General features: G+C 36.3%; 1 long non-coding RNA gene across 1 annotated transcript in view; it reads left to right on the forward strand.

Moving 5' to 3' along the window:
• The first annotated feature begins 3,325 nt into the window (after nt 1-3,325).
• LOC147000674 (uncharacterized) overlaps nt 3,326-27,394 on the forward strand; it is a 52,629-nt gene continuing 28,560 nt past the window's right edge. The window contains exon 1 of the long non-coding RNA XR_015045767.1: nt 3,326-3,475. This is a non-coding gene — a long non-coding RNA (uncharacterized LOC147000674). The remainder of the gene's footprint in view (nt 3,476-27,394) is intronic.

The following is a 27,394-nucleotide window of genomic DNA, read 5'->3' on the forward strand; positions in this document are numbered from 1 at the left end:
TATGATTTTTATAGGTCATTTTGAAATATTCTTTTCAAGTTTTCCCTATTTTAAATCTTATTTTAAAGACGTCATAAAGTAGGGAACACTTACTCAACTGGGTTGAAAATGTCTTCAAATAGGAGAATCAACAGCTTTTAGACTGGATTCAGTTTGATATTCAAGGACTGATTTCTCAGAGGTTTTACTGTTAACCTATAACAGTGCTGTTGAGAATTGATACAATAGTTGTGACATAGTGTATAATACAAGAATGATTCATTTGGAGGTTTCCACTGAAGAAAAGAAACCAGGATATTTCCAACTACTTCTCTCTCTTTTCTCTTTCCAGACACCAGGTATATCTTCAGCCCTATGCTTTGAAAGAGTTTTTTTTTTTTTTTTTTTGACTGCCACTGGCCCCAAGATGCAAGGTATATCAGACATGGACTGATTCATACAAAATCAAGATTTTCCTCCACATTACATTCTTATATTAGGTATTTCTCCACAGTCACAGACAGGTGACTCGCAATATTAGTTATAGCTTCAAATAATTGATATATGATCAACTATTTTTTCCATGTGTTTGGGACAAATCACATCTTCCTTAATAATAAAGGATGTCTCAGAGAATACAGAAAGAAGAGATCAAGCCATGTTAATAAAATTGAAATACCTCCAGCACCATGTAACACAATAAGAAGCTCAAGACAACCTGTAAACAGAAATGGTTAATTAGGGGCTGACTTATAGCTTCAGAGGGTGAATATGTAATCACCATGGTGGCAAAGTGACAGATAGACATGGCTTTCAAGGACTAAGAACTTATAACATTAGCCTCCGACAGGAGAGAGAGAGAGAGAGAGAGAGAGAGAGAGAGAGAGAGAGAGAGAGAGAGAGAGAGAGAGAGAGAGAGAGAGAGAGAGAGACCTGGCATAGGCTTTTATAACCTCAAGATCCATTCCTAGTGACCCATTCCTGCAAGAAGGGCACATCTCATAATATTTCCTAACAGCTCTACTCACTGAACACACACACACAAAATATGAGTCTGTGATGACCATTCTCATTCAAAATACCAAAAATTATTACTATGGAAAATGTCTTTATTCTTTGATCTGTTATTACGGTGCCAATAATGACATGGGCTGAGTGAATTCAAAACTTCATTGTTGCTTGTATTCAAGTGAACTATGATTATTCATCTATCAGAGATGTCATGGTATTGGTAGTTCTAAGACTCATGAAACACGTTAATGCCGAGGTAGAAAGAATTTATACTAATTATATTAATTTTCTTCACACATGGCTCTCCATAAAAGAAATTTCTCTCCTATCATTCAAACAGTTCTAGTCTATTCTTTTCTCTGAAACAAAAATGATAACTCCATCCTAATAAAGTGAACAAGATTTAAGTGTGTTATTTAAGGGCTGTCTAAAAATATTGTTGCTTGTCAACTAGTATCTTTGATACTTAAGTGGAGATAAACTTAATATACAAGTTTGTCTGCTAACAAGATCAGGGCTAGATAAACTACTGTTAGGCAGAATTCAAATTGCTGTACATTATTGGTTAATTAAAACTAAAAATAAATTTAGCATTTCACCAAATTTATGTAACTACGTATTCAATTATAAGTCAGAGACAAGTTCATGAAGGCCAGCAAATTATAAGCTATTAAAAATATAAAGGAAAATCACATGCTGTGTTTTATTATTCACTATGCCCCAGCTTGTATTCATCTGTTGTTACTTATTTCTCTGCAATCAAAGCACTTTAATGAACAATAATGGAAATGTCTTTTATTTTGTTCCTATGGTTTGGAACTTAAAATAATTATCTCTTAGTAAAATATAGTTTAGAAGCAGCACAAGCATCTTTAATCTGATTCTAAGTTGCAATTATATATTGTCAAGAATAAAAAGTGATGGTGAAAATTAGAAATTATAATAATAAATTATAGAATGAATTTATAATATTATATGTAATTACAAATTAGAACTCTGGTTACCAGATATAAACTTGCGTCTTTACTTATGGTTTATAAATGCTCACTAAAATATTTCTATCGCATGAAGATGTGAATTAATTCTTGAAGAGGGAATTCAGATTAGATTCATCTTATAAAATAAGATACTTTGATTCTAAAAAGACTTGTGAGTTTCTATTTTTGTCACTTAAACAAAGAAAATAATATTATTTTGAGATTTGGAATAGAAAAAGTCATATTGTTTGCATGAACTCTGTATCTTCTTTACAAGGACCTTAATACAAAACTGTAACTATACACATGTGCAGTTTTAGGTCCTACCAGAAGAATCCAATATTGAGTTGGTCACATGAAATGCCATGTAGTAAAAGCAATTGATTATTTTAGGGATATTGAGCAACATTTTATAACAGTTATAGCTAGATCCTCCTATGCCCATATTGTTATTAGAGTTTTATCAAACAAGTATTGAAAGTGTACATTTTTATTGATTTAATTATTGACAAATAATGACAAACATGTTTAAGACATATAAGGAAAACTCCTCTCTATCATGAAATATCTGAAAAGTACTTCTAAATACTGTGAAGAAAAAGAGAAAAAATATATTGCTTTCTCAAAAAATTTGTTTTAAAGTCTGAAAATGTCACCTCAAATTCTCTCTCATCTAATATTTGCATATTCTTCCCCAAAAAGTTTATGTAAAATGGAAACTCCATCTTTTTCATTATGAAGATATATATATGGAATTATGTATATAAATATAAATGAACATGAATATATTAACTTTTATATAAGCCATATAATTTTGTAAGAAAGTTTTTATAATAATTTTATTTTAAAAGTTTAATTAAATCATTTATTCTTTCCAACACATGGAAAGTCATCATATTATCAACTTTATAATCCACTGAACTGCTCAGACCCAGAGCTGATTACAAGTGACTATTCACTGATTCAGATATATGTTCCTTCCAAAAGTGAGCATTTTTAATGAATCTTTCATAGTATCTACAATATTTCCTAACATATAGTTGATATCCAATCATTATTTCATTTAACATTCATGAATCTACTTTAGCTGACATTAGTAATAAGATTAAGTTAAAAGTTTTTAAGAACTTTTTATGTATGTATATACCAGCCTAATTAAAGTTTGAATTCTATTTTTCTTTTTTTTTTTAATTAATCATTCCATTCATTTACATCTCAAATGATATTCCACTTCCTGGTTACCACCACCACCACCAAACCCCCATTCTATGATGTCGCACTCCCTGGTTACCACTCCACCAACCCCCATCCTACATCTGCCCTCCCCCACCCTTTGCCTCTATGAGAGTGCTCTCCCACCCACCCATACTCTATTGTGCCACCATCCCAGCATCCCCTTACTTTGTGGCATCAAAGCTCCCCAGGACCAAATGCCTCCCCTCCCATTGCTGACAGGCAAGGCCATCCTCTGCTGCTTCATATGTATCTGAAGCCATGGATCACTCCAGGTACACTCCTTTGTTGGTGGTCCAGACTCTGTGAGAACTGGGTGATCAGGCCAACCTCTCTTGTTCTTATACTGGGGTTGCATTCACCCTCTGCTCCTCCAGTCCTTAGGCCAGCTCCCGCACCATGTTCCTTTTACATATTTATTGTTTGGTTTGATATAATTTGGTGAGCTAATAAAATCTCTTTCTCTCTCTCTCTCTCTCTCTCTCTATATATATATATATATATATATATATATATATATATATATATATATATATACTGAAAAAAAGAAAAATAGAATTCAAACTTTAATTAGGCTGGTATATACATACATAAAAAGTTCTTAAAAACTTTTAACTTAATCTTATTACTAATGTCAGCTAAAGTAGATTCATGATTGTTAAATGAAATTATGATTGGATATTAACTATATGTTAGGAAATATTGTAGATACTATGAAAGATTCATTAAAAATGCTCACTTTTGGAAGGAACATATATCTGAATCAGTGAATAGTTACTTGTAATCAGCTATGGGTCTGAGCAGTTCAGTATATATATATATATATATATATATATATATATATATATAGAGAGAGAGAGAGAGAGAGAGAGATGTGTGTGTGTTAGTATATAATATAATATGCTATATAATATTTTTTTCTTTTTCCAATTTTTATTAGGTATTTTCTTCATTTACGTTTCAAATGCTATCCCGAAAATCCCCTATACCCTCCATTTTTTAAATACTCATTTGCACTTTCCCCACAGAAAAGCTAAAGATTGAGCATTATCTGCTAATGTGTTTGGAACATTATGATTTGATGGGGTTCTAGCTCTATTTCCTTTGATAGAGCATCTTTATTGTTGTCCAATGGAAAGGTCTTGCTCTCTCTCTCTCTGTGTGTGTGTGTGTGTGTGTGTGTGTGTTTTCCTTTTGAGATTCTATTTTCACTTCACACCTGGCTCCCTCCCATTCTCCAGGTAACCCCTCAAAAATTCCTTTTCCCATCAGCCTATTCTTCTGAAAGTGTGGACATATCCCTGAGTGTCCCCCTAAACCACCCTGGCAGGTCAAGACTCTGAAGGGCAAGGCACATCCTCACCCACTAAGGCCAGACAAAGGCAGACAAGCTAAATCATATTCCACAGACAGGAAACAGTTTTTGGGAAAGCCACTGCTCCAGTGTTTCCAGACCCTCTTTAAGACAAAGTGGTGCATCTGTTACATATCTGCAGGGGGTAGGGGTCGTCCAGCTTGAGTATACTCTTTGGTTGGTGGTTTACTCTCTCAGAGTACCAAGGGTCCAGGTGAGTTGACTTGTTTGTCTTCCTGTAGAGTTCCTATGTTTTTAAAATCCCAAAAGAGTCTCAAAGCTCCATCAACTGTTTGGTTGTGGGTCTCTGCATCCTTCTGAGTGGGTCTCTGCATCATTCTTAGTCAGCTGCTGAGTGGAGCCTCTCAGTGGACAGACATCCTAGACTCCTTTCTGCAAACATATCAGAGTATCATAATAGTGTCAGGGAGTGGTGCTTGCCCATGAGATAGGTCTCAAATTGAGCCGGTGATTGTTTGGCCCTTCCCTCAGTCTTTGCTCTATCCCCAGTGCCCGTGTTTCTTGTAGATACAATAAATTTGGGGTCAAAAGTTTTGTGGGTAGGTTGGTGTCCCTATCCCTCCACTGAGGTTCCTACCTGGCTACAGGAAATGACCTCTTAAGGTTTCACAACCCCAAAGCTGTGAGTCACAACTAAGGCTACCCTATTGATTCTTGGGTACTTCCCGTATCCCATCTCTTTGTCATGTCCTCAAGATGCGCCCACACTTCCCACCTTTCCAATCATTCTCATGGCCATCTGGACATTACTCCTGTCCCTCTCCACACCTGATCATGAGCACCCTCCCACTACCACTCAGTTCCCTCCATCCATCTGCCTCCTATGACTACTGTATTCCCATTTCTCAGTAAGATTCAAGAATCCTCGAGTGGGCCTTCCTTCTTGTTTAGCTTCCTTGGTTTTGTGGATTGTAACATGGTTATCCTGTACTTTATAGTAAATATTCATTTAGAAGTGAGTACACACCATGCATTTCCTTTTGGAACTTGGTTACAGCACTCAAGATGATATTCTCAAGTTCCATGCATTTGCCTGCAAAATTCATGATATCTTTGCTTTTAATAGCTGAATACTGTTCCATTTTATAAATGTACCATTTTCTTTATCCATTCTTCAGTTGATTGATATCTAGGTTGTTCCCAGTTTCTGGCTATTAAATATAAAATTGCCATGAACATAGTTTAGCAAGTGTCTTTGTGGTATGGTGGAACAACTCTTGTGTATATTGCCCAGGGGTAGTGTTGCTGGTTGTACACGTTTGCCCTTCACCAGTAGTAGAGGGGTGTTCCCTGTGTTCAGCATCCTTGCCAGCATGTGCTATCACTTGCTAAATGGAAAGAAACTTAAAGCAATTCCACTAAACTCAGGGACAAGACAATGCTGTCCTCTCTCCTTATCTATTCAATGTAGTGCTTGAAGTTCTACCCAGAGAAAGACAACTAAAGGAGACCAAGAACATACAAATTGTAAAGGTAAAAGTCAAAATATCACTGTTTGTGGATGATATGATAGCATACATAAGTGATCCCCAAAACTCTACTAGAGAACTCCTACAACAAATAAATAACTTCAGTAAAGTGGCTGGATACAAAATTAACTCAAATAAATGAGTAGCTGTCCTTTATACAAATGATAAATGGGCCAAGAAAGAAATTAGGGGAACAACAGCCTTTACAATAGTTATGAATAATTTAAAAGACTTTGGTGTAACTCTTTCCAAGCAAGTGAAAGACCTATGTAACAAGAACTTCAAGTTGCTGAAGAAAGAAATTGAGAAAAATATCAGAAGATGGAAAGATCTCCCGTGCTTGCTGCTGCTTCTTCTTGAGTGCCCTATAATTTGGTGTTTAAATTGTCCAGAACAGATTTTAAAAACACTGTATGAATTTTGTAATTTTTTGTAGTACCTTAGTACTAATTCAGTTTTAGTCCATATAAGGATTACTTCTGCATGTATTCACTCCTTATTCCCATTCACATCTATTTTATTGTTTGGGTGTGCTACTGTTCCATATGACTTTCTCCAATATCTTCTTTACCAGTTAAATAATAATTGGCAAATTTAGATGTTATTGGCTGGGTGTGTTCCAAAATGCACATTAGCCTATTTTTGAAAAACAGTGTTATGAAAACAGATTTCATTTCCTTGATGTTCTTTGAAATATTCATGTTACTATTTGTATATAAATAGTATGTTCAATTTGTATATAAATATTTTGCATCAATTCATATTCAAGTTACACTTATTTATTCTTGCAAATATTATGACTAGATGACAGTAAAGAAATGTCAATATTGCTTTGAAAGCAGTGGGGTTTTTTGGTTGCTTGTTTGTTTATTTAGCATGAAGGTGTGTATGTGTATGTGTGTATGTTCCTGCCTGCATTTCTTTTGTACACAAAGAGATATCTAGAAAGTATGCACTCTCAGTTAATTGATTAGAGATGTCTATTTATCAATTCTGGGTTAATAGTTCCTAGAATTCACTTAATTTCCATTTTTAAAACTAAACATGCTGTGCTTCTGTGTACTGAAGTTTCAAGAAATGAATTGACTTGATTGGATTGAACATGTTCTTATAAGAAATACACAGTATGTTAAATGATGGCTGCTTTTCTAAAATACCATTTTTTTCTAAATGCATACTTTAAAGATTACCATCAATCAGTCATATTTATCATCCAAATGATCTTAGTTTTGTACTTACACCTTTAGAAATGATATGAAAATGAAGTCTTATGCTGTCATTCATAATTCAAGTTAATTTACTTAAAACTACTTATTAACATGAATTAAGTATTATACATACTGTTTTTAAACAAGAATATCTCTCAAAGCTCAAATACATATTCCCTTTTTTCCAATTTGCTACACAAATATGATCTTCAATTTGTATTTAAGAAACATATTGAAGTTCTTTATCTGATTGGAAGATGGTGTTGAATAAATAGTAATTATATCTCTGTGTTCCCTGCCTGCATTTGTGTCTAAATCAGTGTATTTAGCTATATTTTGTTAATTACATACAATGATTTGTTCTTTTTAGTTTTCTTCAATCATATTGATAGTCCACACTATGTAATTAAGAGAAATTATTTAGTACAACTTTAAAGAATAAACCAGTTATTCCTGGTGAATATTCAAATACTAAAGGAATTTAAATTGAATGCATCAATGTTAAATTTCATAATATGTGAGTTTTATAAATTGACTATTCATTTTCTCTTGCAGCACAATAAATAAAAGTTGTGTGGAAAAATAAGCACTATAGAAATGATAATTGAGGATCTTTAATATATACAACTCATCATAAAACACATATATAAATCAGTTACAAAGGCAATATTAGTATGGTTTATAAGTTATAACTGCAGCAGTGTTGGTTATCTTTAAAACCAGAACAGCAAAACTGATTTAGAGTTCTCAGGTTACAAGAATTGCTTATGGTGATATTCCTGGTATTACAACTGATTGAAACTTCTAAGCTGAGGATTGTAGATTAAACCTGCCTGCTTCCTCTCCTACATGGAATGTATGGAAAAAAAAAAAAGAGCTTCAAGATAGCAAGCGACCTGTGTTATACAACCAAGAGTTACAACTCAAGAGATATTCAGGAAGAGGATATAGAACATATCTGGGAGTGAAGATTCATGTAGTCTATGAACAACATCAAGAGAAGAGGAAATATGCCATGTTCTTGGTGTCCTCCCTACTTCAACTCTATTAGGACCTGGTGCAGGATAAGCTGATGAAAGAATGAAGATTCTGTTTAAAAGAATAATGGATCAGGCCTTAGAATGGTATTATGGTTTGAATCTGAAATTTCCACAAAAATATTTGCATTTTGATTGGGTGTTCCAGGAAAGTGGTGCTATTTTGGGTGATTTGTGTGACTTTTAGCAGTTTGGATGTGACTATTAAATTACCTTACTAAGGGTAGATTTTTTAGGGTTGTTGTGACTCTGGTTCTGAGTTTATCTCTCTACTTCATATTCTACCATGAAGTGAGCTGTCACTTCCACACCCTCCTGTGTTGACAGAAGGAACATCTCTTCTATTTCTTCCTTGCTATGAAAGACTGTTCCTTCCAAAGCCTAAGACAAAATAAATCCTTCTTTCTTTTGCTTGGTTCTGGTAGGCACATCCACACTATTCTGTCTTGACTTTCAATAGAACACCAAACTCAATTTGTCAGTGGCCTGTAGAACAAGAAAGTTTATTTATTTGGGAAAATTAGAATTCTAATATAGGAAAACACAGATACTAGCAGACTTGAAAATGTTCACAAATGTTGCCACTTGAAACCTTTATTCAATATGGGGACGGGTATTTAGAAGTACTATATGGGACTGTGAATTATGCTAAGTTAAGTTACTAGTAAGAAAATTATTTAGTCTTGATCCAATCTATAGAAACATGGAGATTGCTCAAATATTTGAAAAAAAAAATTAGGGATGTGAATGCATACCTTACTTGAACTAAGAATGTCATTCTCATCAATTATTTTCCTTAAAATTAATTTAAATCATTAGACTCATTCTGTTTATTTATTTATTTTTATTAGATATTTTCTTTATACAGATTTCAAATGCTATCCTGAAAGTTCCCTATACCCTCCCTCCACCCTGCTCCCATACCCACCCACTCCCTCTTCTTGGCCCTGGCATTCCCCTGTACTGGGGCATATAAAGTTTGCAATACCCAGGGGCCATTCTTCCCAATAATGGCCAACTAGGCCATCTTCTGCCACATATGCAGCTAGAGATATGAGCACTGGGGGTACTTGTTAGTTCAAATTGTTGCAAACACCTTCAGCTCCTTGGGTGCTTTCTCTAGCTTCTCCATTGAGGGCCCTGTGTTCCATCTTATAGATGACTGTGAGCATCCACTCCTGCATTTGCCAGGCACTGGCATAGCCTCATATGAGACAGCTATAACAGGGTCCCTTCAGCAAAATCTTTCTAGCATATGCAATAGTTTATGGGTTTGGTGGCTGATTATGACATGGATCCTTGGGTGGAGTAGTCTCTGGATAGTCCATCCTTTCATCTTATCTCCAAACTTTGTCTCTGTAACTCCTTCCATGGGTGTTTTGTTCCCTATTCTAAGGAGGAATGAAGCACCCATACAGTTTTTGAAAGTGTCCCTAATGGGATCTAAGAACTAGGACTCTCTGAGGTCTAGAGATTAGTCTCTATTATTTATGATCTTCTGCAAGAGGAAACATCTCTGATGATGACTGACTGAGACAACGTTGTATAGATGTTGTAGAATGTCATATCTATGTTCCTTGAGCAGAAAAATAGTAACTGGCTTTCCTCTAGGCCCATGGCTTAGTCACTTTAAGACTCATGGCCACCCAAACAGTGTTGAGCATGGATTCCTTCTAGGAGGCTGGGACTTATTCCATTCAGTATAGTTGGTTAACCCTGCAACATTTGTCCCACTGTCATAATAACAGATCATGCAGGCAGAACACCATTATAGATCAAAGGCGATATTGCAGACTTTATGGTTATTTTTCTCCTCTGAACGTATAGAGTACCTCCAAGTACTGTGGACACTGTTCAGTAGGAGTGAAGGCACTAGTTACACATCAGCTTGACTTCTCTGTATTCAATGAGATATGCCAGTGTTGCCTTCAACAACAGGGTCTTATCTTCAGTTTGTAAAAGCACAAAACAATTGCTTTCAAAAGAGTCTGATGGATTTGAGGGTTTCCATGAGGACCCTTTGGCCAATGGTTCAAATAGATGTAACCCATTTCTAACACTGGAGGTTTCCCTTGGTAGTGAACAATTGTCTAGTTGAGACATTGTTTCCCACCAGTATTTGATAACTCCATTTTTATGCCTTTTATCTATTAGTTGTTTATTAGTTAGTTACTTTCTACAATAGTAGCTTTCCCTAAGACCTTTCTAATAGTCTTTAATGCTAGCTGTCCCACCAGGAATCATTATGGTCACATATTCCCTGGTCTCTCCATAACTTTATACTGCATGTTCTATTTCCCCTTCCTTGGGTGATAACCCGCCCTTCATCATAATATCTTAATTGATACAAAACCTCTGTGGCTATACAGATTGTAGCATTCCTATTGGAGACACTGCTTTATGAGACCTTCTTGTAATCTTTCAGATTGTTTGCTCTATTACCCACATTTGTATTAATTAATCCTCTCTGGTTATTGGAACATTTTTTGCCTTCCCCTGATTTCCTCTTCTTGGAAGTGTCTCAGCTTAATAAAGTCATCCTCACCTGTTAACCATCAAGCCATTCTTTGTGAATCCTTTCCAGAGTTACTGAGGGCAGCATCCTTTCCTCCCATCTGCTCTTGAGTCCAGTATTAATGTTTCCATCATAGTACTTGACACTGTGTTATAATGGTGTCTTTAGAGCATGTCTCATTCACTAACTTAGGTGATTACAGGGAAGTGTTCAAGTGTGCAAGCATATAAATAAACTGTAGAAGCAAAAAATTGTTTCATAAAATTGGCTTAAATGAAGATTTTCTTTCATGCTGACATTCCAATTGTACTAAGATCATAGCAATTCAATGAATTCAATGTCCTGACACTGATTTCAACACAATACCAGTTCATTTACTTGCATTGTTGTTATTATTTTTTGGCAGTAATGCCACTTCAAGGGCAATTTTTAGAAAACTCAACTAATATTCTTGGCAGATATTTAACCTTATGGAAGAAAATCATTTATCTAGGACTTCAGTATTTTCATTTCAGTGACATTTAAAATGGAAATGAGCCCATTTTCTTTTCAGATCTTTGAATATGCTTTGGTTCAAAATTAAGCCAATTCAGTACTTATTTAAGTAGCACAAAATCAGAAAAAAAGACTTGAAAGGCAGATTTTTTCCCAATGATGTTATTATACTTAATGCAACCTGTGTGTGTTATCTTTTAACTATAAAACAGGTAATTGACAAAATGTGCACTCCAGACTTAAGAAAATGGCCCAGCAGGTAAAAATGGCCTGCTCGGCAAACATGATTCCTTGAGTTTGAATGTCTACCATTTACATAAACTGCCAGGCAGTAGCCTGCACCTGTGATATCAGACCTGTGGAGGACAGGGAGAGGAGAATCCTACGGGCTCCCTCCTTTTGGAGAGGCAGTCTTAAAGTAATAAGGCAGACTGTGTATTTAAGCCTTCAAGACAACTCACATTCTAAATATGTACTACAGAACAATTGTGATAAAAACCTGCATGATACTGGTATAGCAACAGACAAGTAGACTAATGGAATAGAATTGAAGACCCAAAAATGAACCCACACACCTATGGTCACTTCATCTTTGACAAGGGAGCTAAAACTGTCCAGTGGTAAAAAGACAGCATTTTCAACAAGTGGTGCTTTCACAACTGTCAGTTATCATGTAGAAAAATGTGAATTGATCCATTCCTATCTCCTTGTACTAAGGTCAAATCTAAGAGGATTAAGGATCTCCACATAAAACCAGAGACACTGATACTTATAGAGGAAAATGTAGGAAAAAGCCTCGAAGATATGGGTACAGGGGGAAAATTCCTGAATAGAACAGCAATGGCTTGTGCTCTAAGATTGAGAATTGACAAATGGGACCTCATAAAATTGCAAATCTTCTGCAAGGCAAAAAACACAGTCAATAAGACAAAAAAGGCCACCAACAGATTGGGAAAGGATCTTTCTTTACTTATCCTAAATCAGATAGGGGACTAATACCCAATATATATAAAGAACTCATGAAGGGGGACTCCAGAAAATCAAATAACCCCATTAAAAATGGGGCTCAGAGCTAAACAAAGAATTCTCATCTGAGGAATACCACATGGCTGAGAAGCACCTGAAAAAATGTTCAACATCCTTAATCATCAGGGAAATGCAAATCAAAACAGCCCTGTGATTCCACCTCACACCAGTCAGAATGGCTAAGATCAAAAATTGCAGTGATAGCAGATGCTGGCAAGGATGTGGAGAAAGAGGAACACTCCTCCATTGTTGGTGGGATTGCAAGCTTGTACAACCACTCTGGAAATCAGTCTGGTGGTTCCTCAGAAAACTGGATCCCACAATATCTCTTTTGGGCATATATCCAGAAGATGTTCCAACTGGTAAGAAGGACACATGCTCCACTATGTTCATAGCAGCCTTATTTATAATAGCCAGAAGCTGGAAAGAACCCAGATGTCCCTCAACAGAATGGATACAGAAAATGTGGTACATTTTCACAATGGAGTACTACTCAGCTATTAAAAAGAATGAATTTATGAAATTACTAGGCAAATGGATGGACCTGGAGGGCATCATCCTGAGTGAGGTAACCCAATCACAAAAGAACTCACACAATATGTACTCACTGATAAGTGGATATTAGCCCAGAAACTTAGAATACCCAAGATATAAGATACAATTTGCTAAACACATGAAACTCAAGAAGAACGAAGACCAAAGTGTAGACACTTTGCCCCTTCTTAGAATTGGGAACAAAACACCCATGGAAAGGAGTTACAGAGACAATGTTTGGAGCTGAGACAAAAGGATGGACCATCTAGAGACTGCCATATCCAGAGATCCATCCCATAATCAGCCTCCAAACGCTAACACCATTGCACACACTAGCAAGATTTTGCTGAAAGGAGCCAGATACAGCTGTCTCTTGTGAGACTATGCCGGGGCCTAGCAAACACAGAAGTGGGTGCTCAAAGTCAGCTATTGGATGGATCACAGGGCCCCCAATGTAGGAGCTAGAGAAAGGAGCCAAGGAGCTAAAGGGATCTGCAACCCTATAGATGGAACAACAATATGACGTAACCAGTACCCTCTTAGCTGGTGTCTCTTAGCTGCATATGTATTAGATGATGGCCTAGTAAGCTATCAGTGGAAAGAGAGGCCCATTGGTCGTGCAAACTTTATATGCCTCAGTACAGGGGAACACCAGGGCCAAGAAGTGGGAGTGGGTGTGTGGGGAAGTGGGTGCGGGAAAGTGTGGAGGACTTTTGGGATAGCATTGGATATGTAAATTAAATAAATACCTAATTTAAAAAAAAACAAAAAAAGAGAAAAGCTTAGTAAAATGCATTGAACAAAAACTACAGAAATTTTTAGGGAAAATTAAAGAAAACTTCAAGAAAAGAGAAAAAAAAAGAAAGAAAGAAAAGAAAAGAACATATCCCAAAACAACAGAATACAAACCAGTCTCTGATTTGAATATAATGTTGCTGTAGCTTAAGTTCTTTTCCCTCTGGGACATTGAATTGTCCACTGTGTTGTCATGATTTTCTACATGGAAGAGATTCATCTTGCCATTATATTTACTCTTTCCCATAGGTAGTCAAACAGAAAGCCCAAGAACATGACATGGTAAATTACAGTTTCACATATTCCTAATATTTCAACATTTTCTTAATCATGTTTAAACACCTTACATAGGCATCTAGGTGAAGTGGTACAGTGTTCCTGCCACAAGTTCCTTCTCTGAAATACAAATGTGATGTACACATGGAACAAGAAATTTCTTCTGTAAATTAGATCTAAGTTTCAAAAGCACTTTACTCATGGGCTTTGGATTTCCATTTCTTTTACTCACTCATTATTTCTTCAAGGTTTTCATGGGTGATTTTACAACATGTCCTGTTGTGGATTGTATCTTCTTCCTATCAAAGCGTCTCTAATTATTATGAAAAGCATGCCCACTCTAGGACATTTCATCTAAGGTCCCTCACTTTGAGTCCTGAGAGTCTCTCACCTCCCAGGTCTCTGGGAGAGGAAACTTGTAGAGCCCACGTCCAGCAGAAAGACAGGGCATTAAGTGATGGGGCTGCCATCCCACAGTCAAAACTCTAACCTATAATTGCTTCTGTCTGAAAGAACTGCAGGGACAGAAATGGAGAGGAGCTTGAGAAAAAGGAAGTCCAGAGACAGGCTCAAAGGGGGATCCAGCTCAAGGGGGCGCCCCAAGGCCCGACACTCTTACTGAGGCTATGGAGAGATCACAAAAAGGGACCTATCATGACTGCCTTCAGAGCAATCTGACAAGCAGCTGAAAGAGTCTGATGCAGATATTTGTACCCAACCAATGGACAGAAGCTACTGACACCTGTGGTTGAGTTAAGGAAAAAAAATGGAAGAATTTGAGGAGGGCAACCCTGTAGGAGGAACTGGAGTCTCAATTAACCTGGACCCCTGAGGTCTATCAGACACTGCATCACCAACCAGGCAGCATAAAGCAGCTGATATGAGGTCCCCAATACATATATAGCTGTGGACTGCATGTCTGAGTTCAGTCATTGAAGATGCACCTAACCCTTAAGAGACTGGAGACCTTCGGGAGTTTAGAAGTCTGGTTAAGTGGGAGTTTAGGGGTGGGGATATCTTCTCTTGGAGAGAGTGGGTTGGGGAGGAGGTATGGGATTGGGAACTGTCAGAAGGTGGACAAGGAGGATAAAATCTGGAGTGTTCAAAAAAAAGATTAAATAAAATAGAAAAATAAAATAAAAATATGCCCAAATATCTTTTAGAAGTTATGTTGGTGATACTTCATGGATATAGTTTCTGACATTCCTGGGAGACATAATCACAGCAAACTCCTCATTGTCTGCCTCTTATGATCTCTAAGGTGACCTGTTTTCTAAGATGTTTCTGAGCTGAGGTGAAGGAGTTGTTCCACATTTGTGACTGGGATCCACAACTCTGCGTTTTATATTGTTATTGTTTTCTGTAATGGGCTCGTGAACTTGTTAAGAGAAGTTTCCTTAAAGATGGTTAAGGACTACATTTATCTGTGGGAATAAGGACAAATATTTACAAGTAGTTAATTATTATGCTGGTTTAGTATAGTTTCAGTTGTAGGTTCTCCTCCAAGATCCAGGACTCCAGTTTTCTATGACTATGTAAAATTTTTGCAGCCATGGGGGAGCAATAATAAAATATTAAACAGGTGGGACTAACTGGTATAACACTAGCATATATATTAATATATATATATGCATATATATATATATTAGTATGTTAGAAAACAATTTTAATGCTATATTTGAGCATTTATGAGTTTTAGTTTTTGAAGAATAATTCATGAGAAATTAAATAACTTCTAATAATTACCATCTAATGATTAATGTACAAACTCCAATTATATTATTTAGCACAAGATGAATTGATGGTAGTACCTGATCCTCACTCCTTTTACTAATTTGAATTAAATATCTGAACAACTGTAAACATTTACTTTATTTTGGCAAAGGAGAATATATTCAAAGCAAGTTAAAATTACTTTATATCTGCAGCACACTTTTTAAGTCAATCTTAAACTGATCAAAAAGAAAGCAAGGTCTGAAAGAAATAGAAAAACAAGCTAGAAATTGTGTGAACATTCCTTTTCTTTAACTACTTATTTAAATTTTATGTAAATCCATTTTCTTAATTGCTATTTTAACAAGGGTCTCGCTATATTCAATGAAACAGTGAAAGCAAGGAATTAGAATAAAATTTAACCTGAAATTTCAGCCTGAATTGATATTAAGTTTGCACTAATACACTAATATTCATTGCTTCAATAATGTTGCATGTGAAATGTTAGGGGAGCAAATATCTGTACATATGTTGTGTCCCAGACAATGATAGAAGAGATACAGAAAAGTGCTCTTGACAGAAGAGTCTTGATGAAGTTCTGTCCACTGTAGAGACAGCATTGTGGAAACAAACTGGATCAGAGAGATACAGGTACAGGTGCTACTGGAGGAGAAAGGGGGCAGGTAGGTGGCAGTCAGGTAGGCCACATTTCCTGCCCACTATGTCATCATGATCAGAGAAACTTAGTCAAGATGATGTCTCAGGGACAGTTAACAGGTGTCTGCTAGAGTTTTCATAAATGCAAATTGTACTTATCAGCCCTCATATGAGTCTTCATTAAATATCTGTTGTATCCTTCTTAACTTGTAACCATTCTTTAAGCTGCAGATATAAACAAACACATGCAAAAATATAAAAACATATTTACTGTGTGCCATGAAATGTGTGACATGGAAGACATTATTAGTAATTAAAATCAGAATAAAGACTCAAAAAAACAAAAACCAAAAAAAACAAAAAAACAAACAAACAAAAAAGAAAAAAGAAAAGAAAGAAAGAAACAAGCATTTGCCTCAGCCAGATTGCCAAAATAGGAAGAATTGTCTGAAAAACTGATGCTTTGTAACTTTCTTCATCTTGGAAATTTATTATTATTTTATTGTTTCTGACATCGTGGAAAAACATAAACATGCTCTGTTTCTAACACAGTATATTCATAAATCTCACTTTTGGACAATGACAGTTTTTAACCACTTTTCTATTTTTAATGAAAATTATGTTTTCCTAAATAGTAACGAGGCAATAACTTAAATGAATTATGGATTCTGGAATGTAAAATAAATGAACAATAAAATTTGTCTATATTATCTCTATATAAATTGTGTCTGCATAAATAGGAGCATGAAATGTGAAACTAGAAAATTATTGCATATTAAAAGTGCTCATGACCCTGAAATATTTCTAACTAAATATGAATGAAGACGGTCCTGACAGCAGACACTTCCTTATCTTAAAATTTGGTCAGAGTTTCTGTGTTCTATGAGCCTGTAATAGGCACCTTTGCAAGTACCCTTCATCCTTTATGTTCTTAGATTTGTAATCGGTAGGAACTTTTCAGTTCATGTCTGCAATTGTAATATGTAAGCAAATTATATAGACAAGCATTACCTCGTGGTCTCAGGAAATAAAGAAAATGATTTGAGAAAGGCAGACTTTAAAGAGGTGAAGCAAAGGTTTTGGAGTAAAGAAATGAGAAGATTTTAAAGGAATTGAAGTATGGTCTCTTCCTACATTCTCTTTGCTACTAACTGTGGGAGCTTGTGAAACATCTTAATTTGTTCTGTTAACTATTCTTTAAAATGTTAAATATCTAATAAGAGGTATCTGACTCTGTCTCTTCTCATGACAAGTAAAATGAGCTACGACCCTATGGATTTATGTTATTCTCATATAGTCATTTTAGACTATTTCTTTTTTTAAATATTTTATTAGGTATTTTCCTCATTTACATTTCCAATGCTATCCCAAAAGTCCCCCATACCCTCCCACCCACTCCCCTACCCACCCACTCCCACTTTTTGGCCCTGGTGTTCCCCTGTACTGGGGCATATAAAGTTTGCAAGTTCGATGGGCCTCTCTTTCCAGAGATGGCTGACTAGGCCATCTTTTGATACATATGCAGCTAGAGACAAGAGCTCTGGGGTACTGGTTAGTTCATAATGTTGTTGCACCTATAGGGTTGCAGATCTCTTTAGCTCCTTGGATACTTTCTCTAGCTCCTCCATTGGGGACCCTGTGATCCATGCAATAGCTGACTGTGAGCATCCACTTCTGTGTTTGCTAGGCCCTGGCATAGTCTCACAAGAGACAGCTATATCTGTGTCCTTTCAGCAAAATCTTGCTAGTGTATGCAATGGTGTCAGTGTTTGGAAGCTGATTATGGGATGGATCCCCAGATATGGCAGTCTCTAGATGGTCCATCCTATCATCACAGCTCCACACTTTGTCTCTGTAACTCCTTCCATGGGTGTTTTGTTCCCAATTCTAAGAAGGGGCAAAGTGTCCACAATTTGGTCTTCGTTCTTCTTCTTTATGTGTTATATAGAAATTGGCATGAGGCTCATTCAGTAGACTACTTCTTTAAAATGTGAAACCCCTGGGTTTTATCGATAGCAATTCATAAGTCATTTTCAAACCTTTTATCTAAACTCTCAGGTCTTAGAGGCAGAAGAATCAAGAGTTGAGCATACTCTTCCTCTCCCTCTTTAGTTTGATACAAACTTGGGCTAAATAAGATTCTATCCACTGGCACATTATTATTACTATAAAAATGTGAAGTGAAAATGATACACTTCTCAAGCCACATAAGAAATCTGTTCAGGAAAGATGAAAGGATCAATAAAGAAGAGCTTGTTCACCACACAGGAACACATGATTATCTCAGTCTAGGCTCTCAAGATTCTCCCTTTGGCTTTGTGGACTATACTTAGTATAAGAGTCAGTTAAGTAACTGCTCCCAGATGTTCACAGGCGTTAATGAGAACAGAGAGGACTTAGAATACCATCTTTGCCCCATGTGATACCAGAAATTTCACAAAGATATGGGATAATGTATTCAAAACTAATCACCACAGGTCCTTCCTCTTCCTCTGTGGGCCTCTCTTTCCAGTGATGGCCTACTAGGCCATCTTTTGATACATATGCAGCTAGAGTCAAGAGCTGCAGGGTACTGGTTAGTTCATAAGGTTGTTCCACCTGTAGGGTTGCAGATCCCTTCAGCTCCTTTGCTACTTTCTCTAGCTCCTCCATTGGGGGCCCTGTGATCCATTCACTAGCTGACTGTGAGCATCCACTTCTGTGTTTGCAAGGCCCCGGCATAGTCTCACAAGAGACAGCTATATCTGGGTTCTTTCAGCAAGATCTTGCTAGTGAATGCAATGTTGTCAGCGTTTGGATGCTGATCATGGGATGGATCTCTGGATATGGCAGTCTCTAGATGGTCCATCCTTTCGTCACAGCTCCAAACTTTGTCTCTGTAACTCCTTCCATGGGTGTTCTGTTCCCAATTCTAAGGAGGGGCATAGTGTCCACACATCAGTCTTCATTCTTCTTGAGTTTCATGTGTTTATCAAACTGTGTTTTATATCTTGGGTATCCTAAGTTTTGGGCTAATATCCACTTATCAGTGAGTACATATTGTGTGAGTTCCTTTGTGATTGTGTTACCTCACTCAGGATGATGCCCTCCAGGTCCATCTTTTTGCCTAGGAATTTCATAAATTCATTCTTTTTAATAGCTGAGTAGTATTCCATTGTGTAAATGTACCACATTTTCTGTATCCATTCCTCTGTTGAGGGGCATCTGGGTTCTTTCCAGCTTCTGGCTATTATAAATAAGGCTGCTATGAACATAGTGGAGCATGTGTCCTTCTTACCGGTTGGGATATCTTCTGGATATATGCCCAGGAGAGGTATTACTGGATCCTCCGGTAGTACTATGTTCAATTTTCTGAGGAACCGCCAGACTGATTTCCAGAGTGGTTGTACAAGCTTGCAATCCCACCAACAATGGAGGAGTGTTCCTCTTTCTCCACATCCTCGCCAGCATCTGCTGTCACCTGAATTTTTGATCTTAGCCATTCTGACTGGTGTGAGGTAGAATCTCAGGGTTGTTTTGATTTGCATTTCCCTGATGATTAAGGATGTTGAACATTTTTTCAGGTGCTTCCCTGTCATTCGGTATTCCTCAGGTGAAAATTCTTTGTTCAGTTCTGAGCCCCATTTTTTAATGGGGTTATTTGATTTTCTGGAGTCCACCTTCTTGAGTTCTTTATATATATTGGATATTAGTCCCTTATCTGATTTAGGATAAGTAAAGATCCTTTCCCAATCTGTTGGTGGTCCTTTTGTCTTATTGACGGTGTCTTTTGCCTTGCAGAAGCTTTGCAGTTTCATGAGGTCCCATTTGTCAATTCTTGATCTTACAGCACAAGCCATTGCTGTTCTATTCAGGAATCTTTTCCCTGTGCCCATATCTTCAAGGCTTTTCCCCACTTTTTCCTCTATAAGTTTCAGTGTCTCTGGTTTTATGTGAAGTTCCTTGATCCACTTAGATTTGACCTTAGTACAAGGAGATAGGAATGGATAGATTCGCATTCTTCTACATGATAACAACCAGTTGTCCCAGCACCATTTGTTGAAAATGCTGTCTTTCTTCCACTGGATGGTTTTAGCTCCCTTGTCGAAGATCAAGTGACCATAGGTGTGTGGGTTCATTTCTGGGTCTTCAATTCTATTCTATTGGTCTACTTGTCTATCACTATACCAGTACCATGCAGTTTTTATCACAATTGCTCTGTAGTAACGCTTTAGGTCAAGCATGGTGATTCCACCAGAGGTTCTTTTATCCTTGAGAAGAGTTTTTGCTATCCTAGGTTTTTTGTTATTCCAGATGAAGTTGCAGATTGCTCTTTGTAATTCGTTGAAGAATTGAGTTGGAATTTTGATGGGGATTGCATTGAATCTGTAGATTGCTTTTGGCAAGATAGCCATTTTTACTATTAGAATATTTTCTTAAAGAAATCAATTAAGTTAATAAAACTGCAGGAGTTAAAAAGCATAAAATAAAATTTTTTATTTGTATAATTCTTTACGAAAACTTATTCCAACAAAACAAATTTGTTCTAGCATATATCTTGGAAAACACATATGCTCATAATTGATACCAAAGTCAAGAAAATAAGCAATTTGCAGACATTACTATCTCTTTAAAAATTACCTATGAATTATGTTATAGCAACATATTTAAAAATAGTGCATATATATATATATTTATATATATAGTAGGATTGTTTCTTAAGTATTAATTCATTCATTACTATTCTGAATAATTCAGTAAATTCATGATAGGGATTTTACCTGTAGAACTCAGTACAATTTCTTTCCTCTTCAATCTAGTGATCTGCCCTTTGACTTTAACTTGGAAGCTATTCTTATCCCTATGCTTACTTGTATTTCAAGGTGGCATCTTCTAAAACTAATGTGAGCTCTTTGTTTTAGAGATGGTGCTCTCAGTGTTCTTAAAATAGAAACCTGCAAAGATGCTCCATGCACACATTTCTTGATGTATTGTAGAAGTGAGCTGATGAGAAAAAGAATATTTCTACCTGACCAAAAAAACAACAACAACAACAACAACAAAAGAAATAAAACAAAAACAATACAAAACAAAAAAACTTGTATTCTCATTAATAATTTCAGAGTTTTTTAAATGGTTCTTTTCTATAAAGTATCTGTTCATTAGCAGGCAGAGCTGAACAACTCTGTGTGACCCTGAGCCATTTTGATGGAACCACATCTGTCTCCCGCAACATCATTGTGAAGATTTGATTTACTTTAATGGCAGTGACTATCAGATGAAGTGCAGAGAGAGCACGGTAACATGACTCATCACTTGCTGCATAATAATATTGTCATTAATCTGCGGGCTCAACTTCATACCAATTTATCATCTCAAACATACGCTTTTGTTTTCTGGTGTCTCGGATTTAATGTCTTTGACATTCAACATTGGATAAGCCAGGGCTTGTAGTCTCGATTTCAGGTATGACTGGGTAGAGAGTGACTTCTAATCTCCTTTCATTGAAGAATAAAACGTTAACTACTTCCATTCTGTGTCTTAGGAGGTGCCCTGTCTTGGTGGCATTTATTCAGAGGCTGCTTTCCAACTTTGGCTTTCTCAGTGTGTCTGAGTCTGTCTTTCATATGTGTGTCTCCAACCAACAGAGGATTCTGTCTCTATTCCTAAATGAATGTTGCAGTTGTATGCGAATAATAATTACATGTATTGTCATATCATGTATCTCCTACTCTACTGGATAACGACACCATAAATTCCCACTACTCAAAGGGAAGTGATAACTCAAAATGCATGGACCAGGGGCTGGAATCATATGGACCTAGGCTAGTGCTTAACTGTAGGAGTGTCTCCAGTTCTTCCCATACATGAACCTTGTTAGACCAGCTGTGAAGAGGAATTGTGCATGACTGAATGAGGATATATCACTTAAGTATTCATAAAACTATTCTTTAAAGCCCTTCGTACTTTGGCAAAAGCACTGCTCTGTTCTTTGTTACTTTTTTGGTGATATTTAGACAGCCTGATGAAGATAGAATTAAAATACATTCACCATTTCTTCCTTATCAGATATTAACACAATGCCTTCTACTTTTCAACTGAAATGGTTTTCCTCCCATTTTCAGAACAGATGTGAGCCATCTGTTTTTAATTTAAATTCCATATTAAATTACACCTTTAATTTTGAAGATAAGTAGGAAAAACATCTAAATCTAATTTGATTTGTGTATATAGTTTTTTTCATTAAATTTACTCTCTGTTAGATATGTCAAAACTTCATTATCTTGGATGTGGATGATGTAATGGAGAGATTAAAATTTTGTATACCGTCTACTCTATAAAGACGCACAGAGGCAAATCTGAATTAGACAAGCTTGGGCTGAGAGGTTCATTAAGCAATTTGGTTCATTTAACGTTTTGTGGCCATGTGATGCTTCCTATTTTAAAGGTAGAATAAAATTGAGACAAGATGTGAATTTGCTACTTCTTTAATTTATTATTCTGTGAATCTGTCTCAGCAGGTTCAGTGTTTTATAATTAGATTTTTTTCTTTGTATAATGAATCTACTCTTTTTAAATAAAGACTCTAAGACAATGCCGATCCATGGGATGAGAAATGCTACACATATTCCATTGTTAAAGACAAATTTATCTTCATGAATGGAGAATTTACCTTTCCTGGCAAAGAGAAAAACAATGTTGACCCACCACCACCACCACCCCTTTACACACAATATAAAAACATATAAAGCCTTACTTTTAAAAATGTCTTTATTATTCTACAAGTCTGATAGAGATTCCTCATCTTGTTTATTGCATACACTGCCAGCACAAATCTGATGTTGCACACATCCAGGTTTCACAAAGGATAAGAAAACAGAAAGCAGATTAGCACAAAGCAGAGTCTTTCTTGGCAGTCACAAAATTCCCTCTGGAAGACACACTGTTATCCTTTCGATGCCACTTCTGTATTCTGGCTTTTTGGAGATAGCCATAACCACAGCCCCGACTTTGGAGCAAGGAGCCCCATCATTCCAAATAACTGCCAAGGCTTTATAGATGGTGTTTTTCTACAACAGAAGTATTTTAGAGTCTATCTAAATCACATATGCCTCATATGGACTCATTTTCATCATGTTAATAGCATGGCCTATTCCAAAATATTGAATGAACACATCTTGGAGGAATAATTGAAACAATTGCCATTTGTAACTATTATTACAGTTAGAGTGCCCTGGGATCCCAATAACTAGCCAGATTCAGCTGTTTACCCTTGGTTGTCCAATTGAAGACACATGCAATAATAAAAAAGAAGAAAAGGAATGTTATTCAGTTTTGCTATATTGAGAGGAGAAACAAAAAAGTTCAGTGACATGATCACAAGTCTATTTCCAGTGTCAAACATGAGCTTTAGTTTTAGAGCACCAGATATATGAATAGCTGAATTGTCTTTGCCACAGTCAGTATTCCTGGCCTTATATCATCTCATTTTGCTCATACAAAGAAGTCTGATAAGATGTCTGAACTCTAAAATCTCTTTCCAAGAGACAAACTCCCCCTCTGGCTGACATTGGTCTTCAACCCAACTGTTTTCTTCTTCCAGTAAGAAGACCATGGGGTAAATTGTCTCAATAGTCTGATAGCCACTAGGATGACTCTAGAATATTTGCATTCCTGTCAGGGCAAGGCTAGGCAGGAATCAGCAAGACTTATGTTCTATCAGATATCAAGGAAATCATGATAGAAAATACACATAGGTTGTGTATATACACCGACACAGGGACACTTAACAGATTTCTACTCAAGAATGGGAACTAAGAAGAGGAAAAATTTGTAGGAGTGAGTTATGGCCCAAGGACTTGTCAGGCAGAATGCCCCTGTATATTAGGACATGTCAGGCAATAGTTGAGCCATTTATAGACATCTTCCCTGGTCATGGTGCCAAAGGCTATAAAAATTTGTGCTAGCTCATAGGCACAGAGAATCATCAAACTTTTCCAAGACCCTACCTACTAAATGTGAAAAGGCTATCAGCACCCTTTCACATTTGACTTCTGTCCCTGCCTTTTACAAGCTGGGCTTAAATGCTCCCAGAGAACAGACCAGCATGTAACTCTCTGAAACATAGAGTTATGTATTTGCATGGTAATAATAAAACAAAAACTGAAAAGTTAGGTAATGAAAATAGCAACAACATTTGCTTCCAACTTGTGATTAGAAATATGGTATACCAGGACACATTGTGTGGATTTCTCCTCATCAATTGAAACATTGGGAAATAATCAGAATATTATGTTATATTGCAGTATAGATGTTCATATAGAGGGGGCGTCTGTTTAGATAGAAATTAAAAACTATATATAGAAGGTGGAATAGCAGAGTGAGTGTGCAACTGGTTATCTACAGTAACCATGTAAAGAGATCAGCATTAGTGACTGCAAGGTCCCTGGGGTCAGGCTTTTTTCCTAGAGAGGCAAGTATAGAGACTTGCTGTGGGAGCCCAGCAGGTGCAGGCTAGCTTAGCTCAAAGTTAATGTGGCTTTTATAAAGTTAGCTAGAAAGTGCATTATAGAAGATGGGGTTATGCTATAAGATTATAGTGATTCTTTTAAGCCATTACCAGAGGAGATTCCTCATGGTCTGAGAATTTAGAAAATACCAAAGATTTCTGAAAGGGAAAGAGATGGCATCCCTCCTCTTTACCGATATCTTTTCTACCAATATTGGAGACTATTTTTTTCTGAGAAGTGGCATTGCTAAATGGGCATCAATTTTAATTATATGAATAATTAAAAGAAAACTTTCCACTGTGAGAAGTAGGAACAATAGAAATTCATTTCCTGGGACTCTGACAGAAGGAAATGACAAGAAGATACTGTCATTCTAATGTAACAGGGAATAAAAGAAAATCTGAGATTTATGGCAGGGGCTCAAAAATGAAACCAAGGTTTGGAAACAGCACCTGATGGCTATTGTGCAGTGACATCATTCCAATGGCAAAGAGTTTTGTGCAAAAAGTTCAGAAGGGATATATTGTCAACCTGCTGCATCAAAGAGGGGATTATTCAGAGACTCTTACTACATTACATTCTTCCCATGATCTCAAAGTCGCCAAACACTGCACAAGTCATTGTTATGCCTTTTCTATTGTGAGATGAGAGGCAGATGGAAGTCATAGACTGCAACCACAGTCCATTGTTCTTAAGCGCAATTCCCCTGGAATCTCTATGTACCTACCCAGAATGTAAATTAACTATTAGAAGAAGAAGAGTGCCAGGAATGTTTGCAAATTACCCAGAGGCTGTCTGTCTTCATCTAGAATTATTCTTGCTTGCTCCTAATGTTTTATTCTGACAAAAATAAACTCAGCTTTACAGTGCTTCGTTACTTAGGAAGTACATCAAAATATCCAATGAAACCTCAATCGCTCATGCATGCTGCCTATTGCCATTGTCCTTAGTATATGTGTTGGTTGATGGGCTTATGTGAGAGAAAACCTACAGCAAAAACAAAAGCTAACGAACAATAACTGGAGAATAGCTGTGTTTGTACTAATCATGACGATTTACTATGCTTAAGTATTCTGATTGATGTTCTTCAATATGAGTGAGGGACAAGAAAATTATGCAAAGATTCAATCTTCTTAATGACCATGTAACTACTCTCTTCTGTTTGGCATTCTGTATTTTCTCATTTGACGCTATAAAAACAATAATCAGAAGAAAATACAAGCCAGTTTTTCAATTTTATCATTCACTTTAAAATTCACTTTGAATCCTAAACCAAAATTTGAATTTATGCTGTTTGTTTGTTTGTTTGTTTTGGGGGGTTGTGTTTTGCTTTTGGATAGACCTTAGCTGGTTGATCACTGCAGGGTTCACAGAAATGATGAGTTGAGGGCATAAGAAGGCTCGGTGTGTACAGGGTTTACTGTATGAACATGAGGACCTAAATTCCATTCCCAGTATTTATAGAAAAAGCAGCATTCAGTGTTCCCTGACTGGAAGGATGCCTCAGAAAAAAGAAACCTGTTGATGTACATAGCTCAACTGGCCAACCAGTTTATAAAAATTAGCAAGATCCTGGTTCAGTAAGAGATCTTGTCTAAAACTAAACTAAAGTTAACTAAACTAAACTAAACTAAACAACTAAAACACAAACAAAGACAAAACAAACAAAAGCAAAGAAAAGGAAACTTAAGATTACATTTCCCATCCATCTATGGCCACCACACTTACAAGCTTTACACATTTCTGCATATGTACAAATATATATTTTCTTAAAGAGCAAAAGTTTAGTCAATCCACTCCCTTGAGTCTATACCATTTTGTAATTCTACTAGAACAAATAACAATTAATGTGCCTGTGCATTTTGTAGTACATTTGATATTTTCAGGGTTGTGGGTATTGAGCCCTGTATGCTGTACCTAGAGCTATATCTGTGTGTTTAACCTTCAATTCACAAGTGTTCTGTGACGTAGCATCTCTTCCCTTTAGTTATTTACCATTTACTAATCCTTAGTAAATTGCCTGTAAAGGCCCATAGTTTATTTTTCACTTGGGATCTGCATTTTCTATCTATGAATCTCAATGTTTATATTATATTATAACTAGTAGTACATTACATATGGGCCTCTAAAATATATTCTCCAATGTTGTAGATTAACTTTTCATTCCTTGCAGTAACTTCCTATAATAATGTAATGTAAATAAAGTCCAGGTTCTCAAGTCTTTCATTTAAGGGTTGAGTCTTTGGCAGTGTATCTAAAGGAATCCCAAACAAAACCCATAGTTATACATTTTCACAATGTGATTCTTTGCAATAAAGAAGTTGAAATGTATAAAAGAAAAATCCAAACTCATAGTTTATTAATTAAATAAACTGAATAACATCAAAATAATCAAATGCAAATTTTAATAATAAATATAATATATGCATCCTCTACTGTATTATAATATGGATATATTCATAGGGTTTTGTCAATTACCATAGGTTGCCCTAAGGATTTTTCCAGACTGTATGTGTTTAAATTTTTTTACATAGCTTATCAGAAATGAAGGAGCATGTAGTTTCTGTCAGTTAACTATCACTGGAGCAAGAAAATGTAACAGGCT

The sequence above is a fragment of the Mus caroli genome, unplaced genomic scaffold (assembly GCF_978045245.1).
Source record: "Mus caroli unplaced genomic scaffold, Mus_caroli_1 scaffold_17, whole genome shotgun sequence".
Classification (NCBI taxonomy): domain Eukaryota; kingdom Metazoa; phylum Chordata; class Mammalia; order Rodentia; family Muridae; genus Mus; species Mus caroli.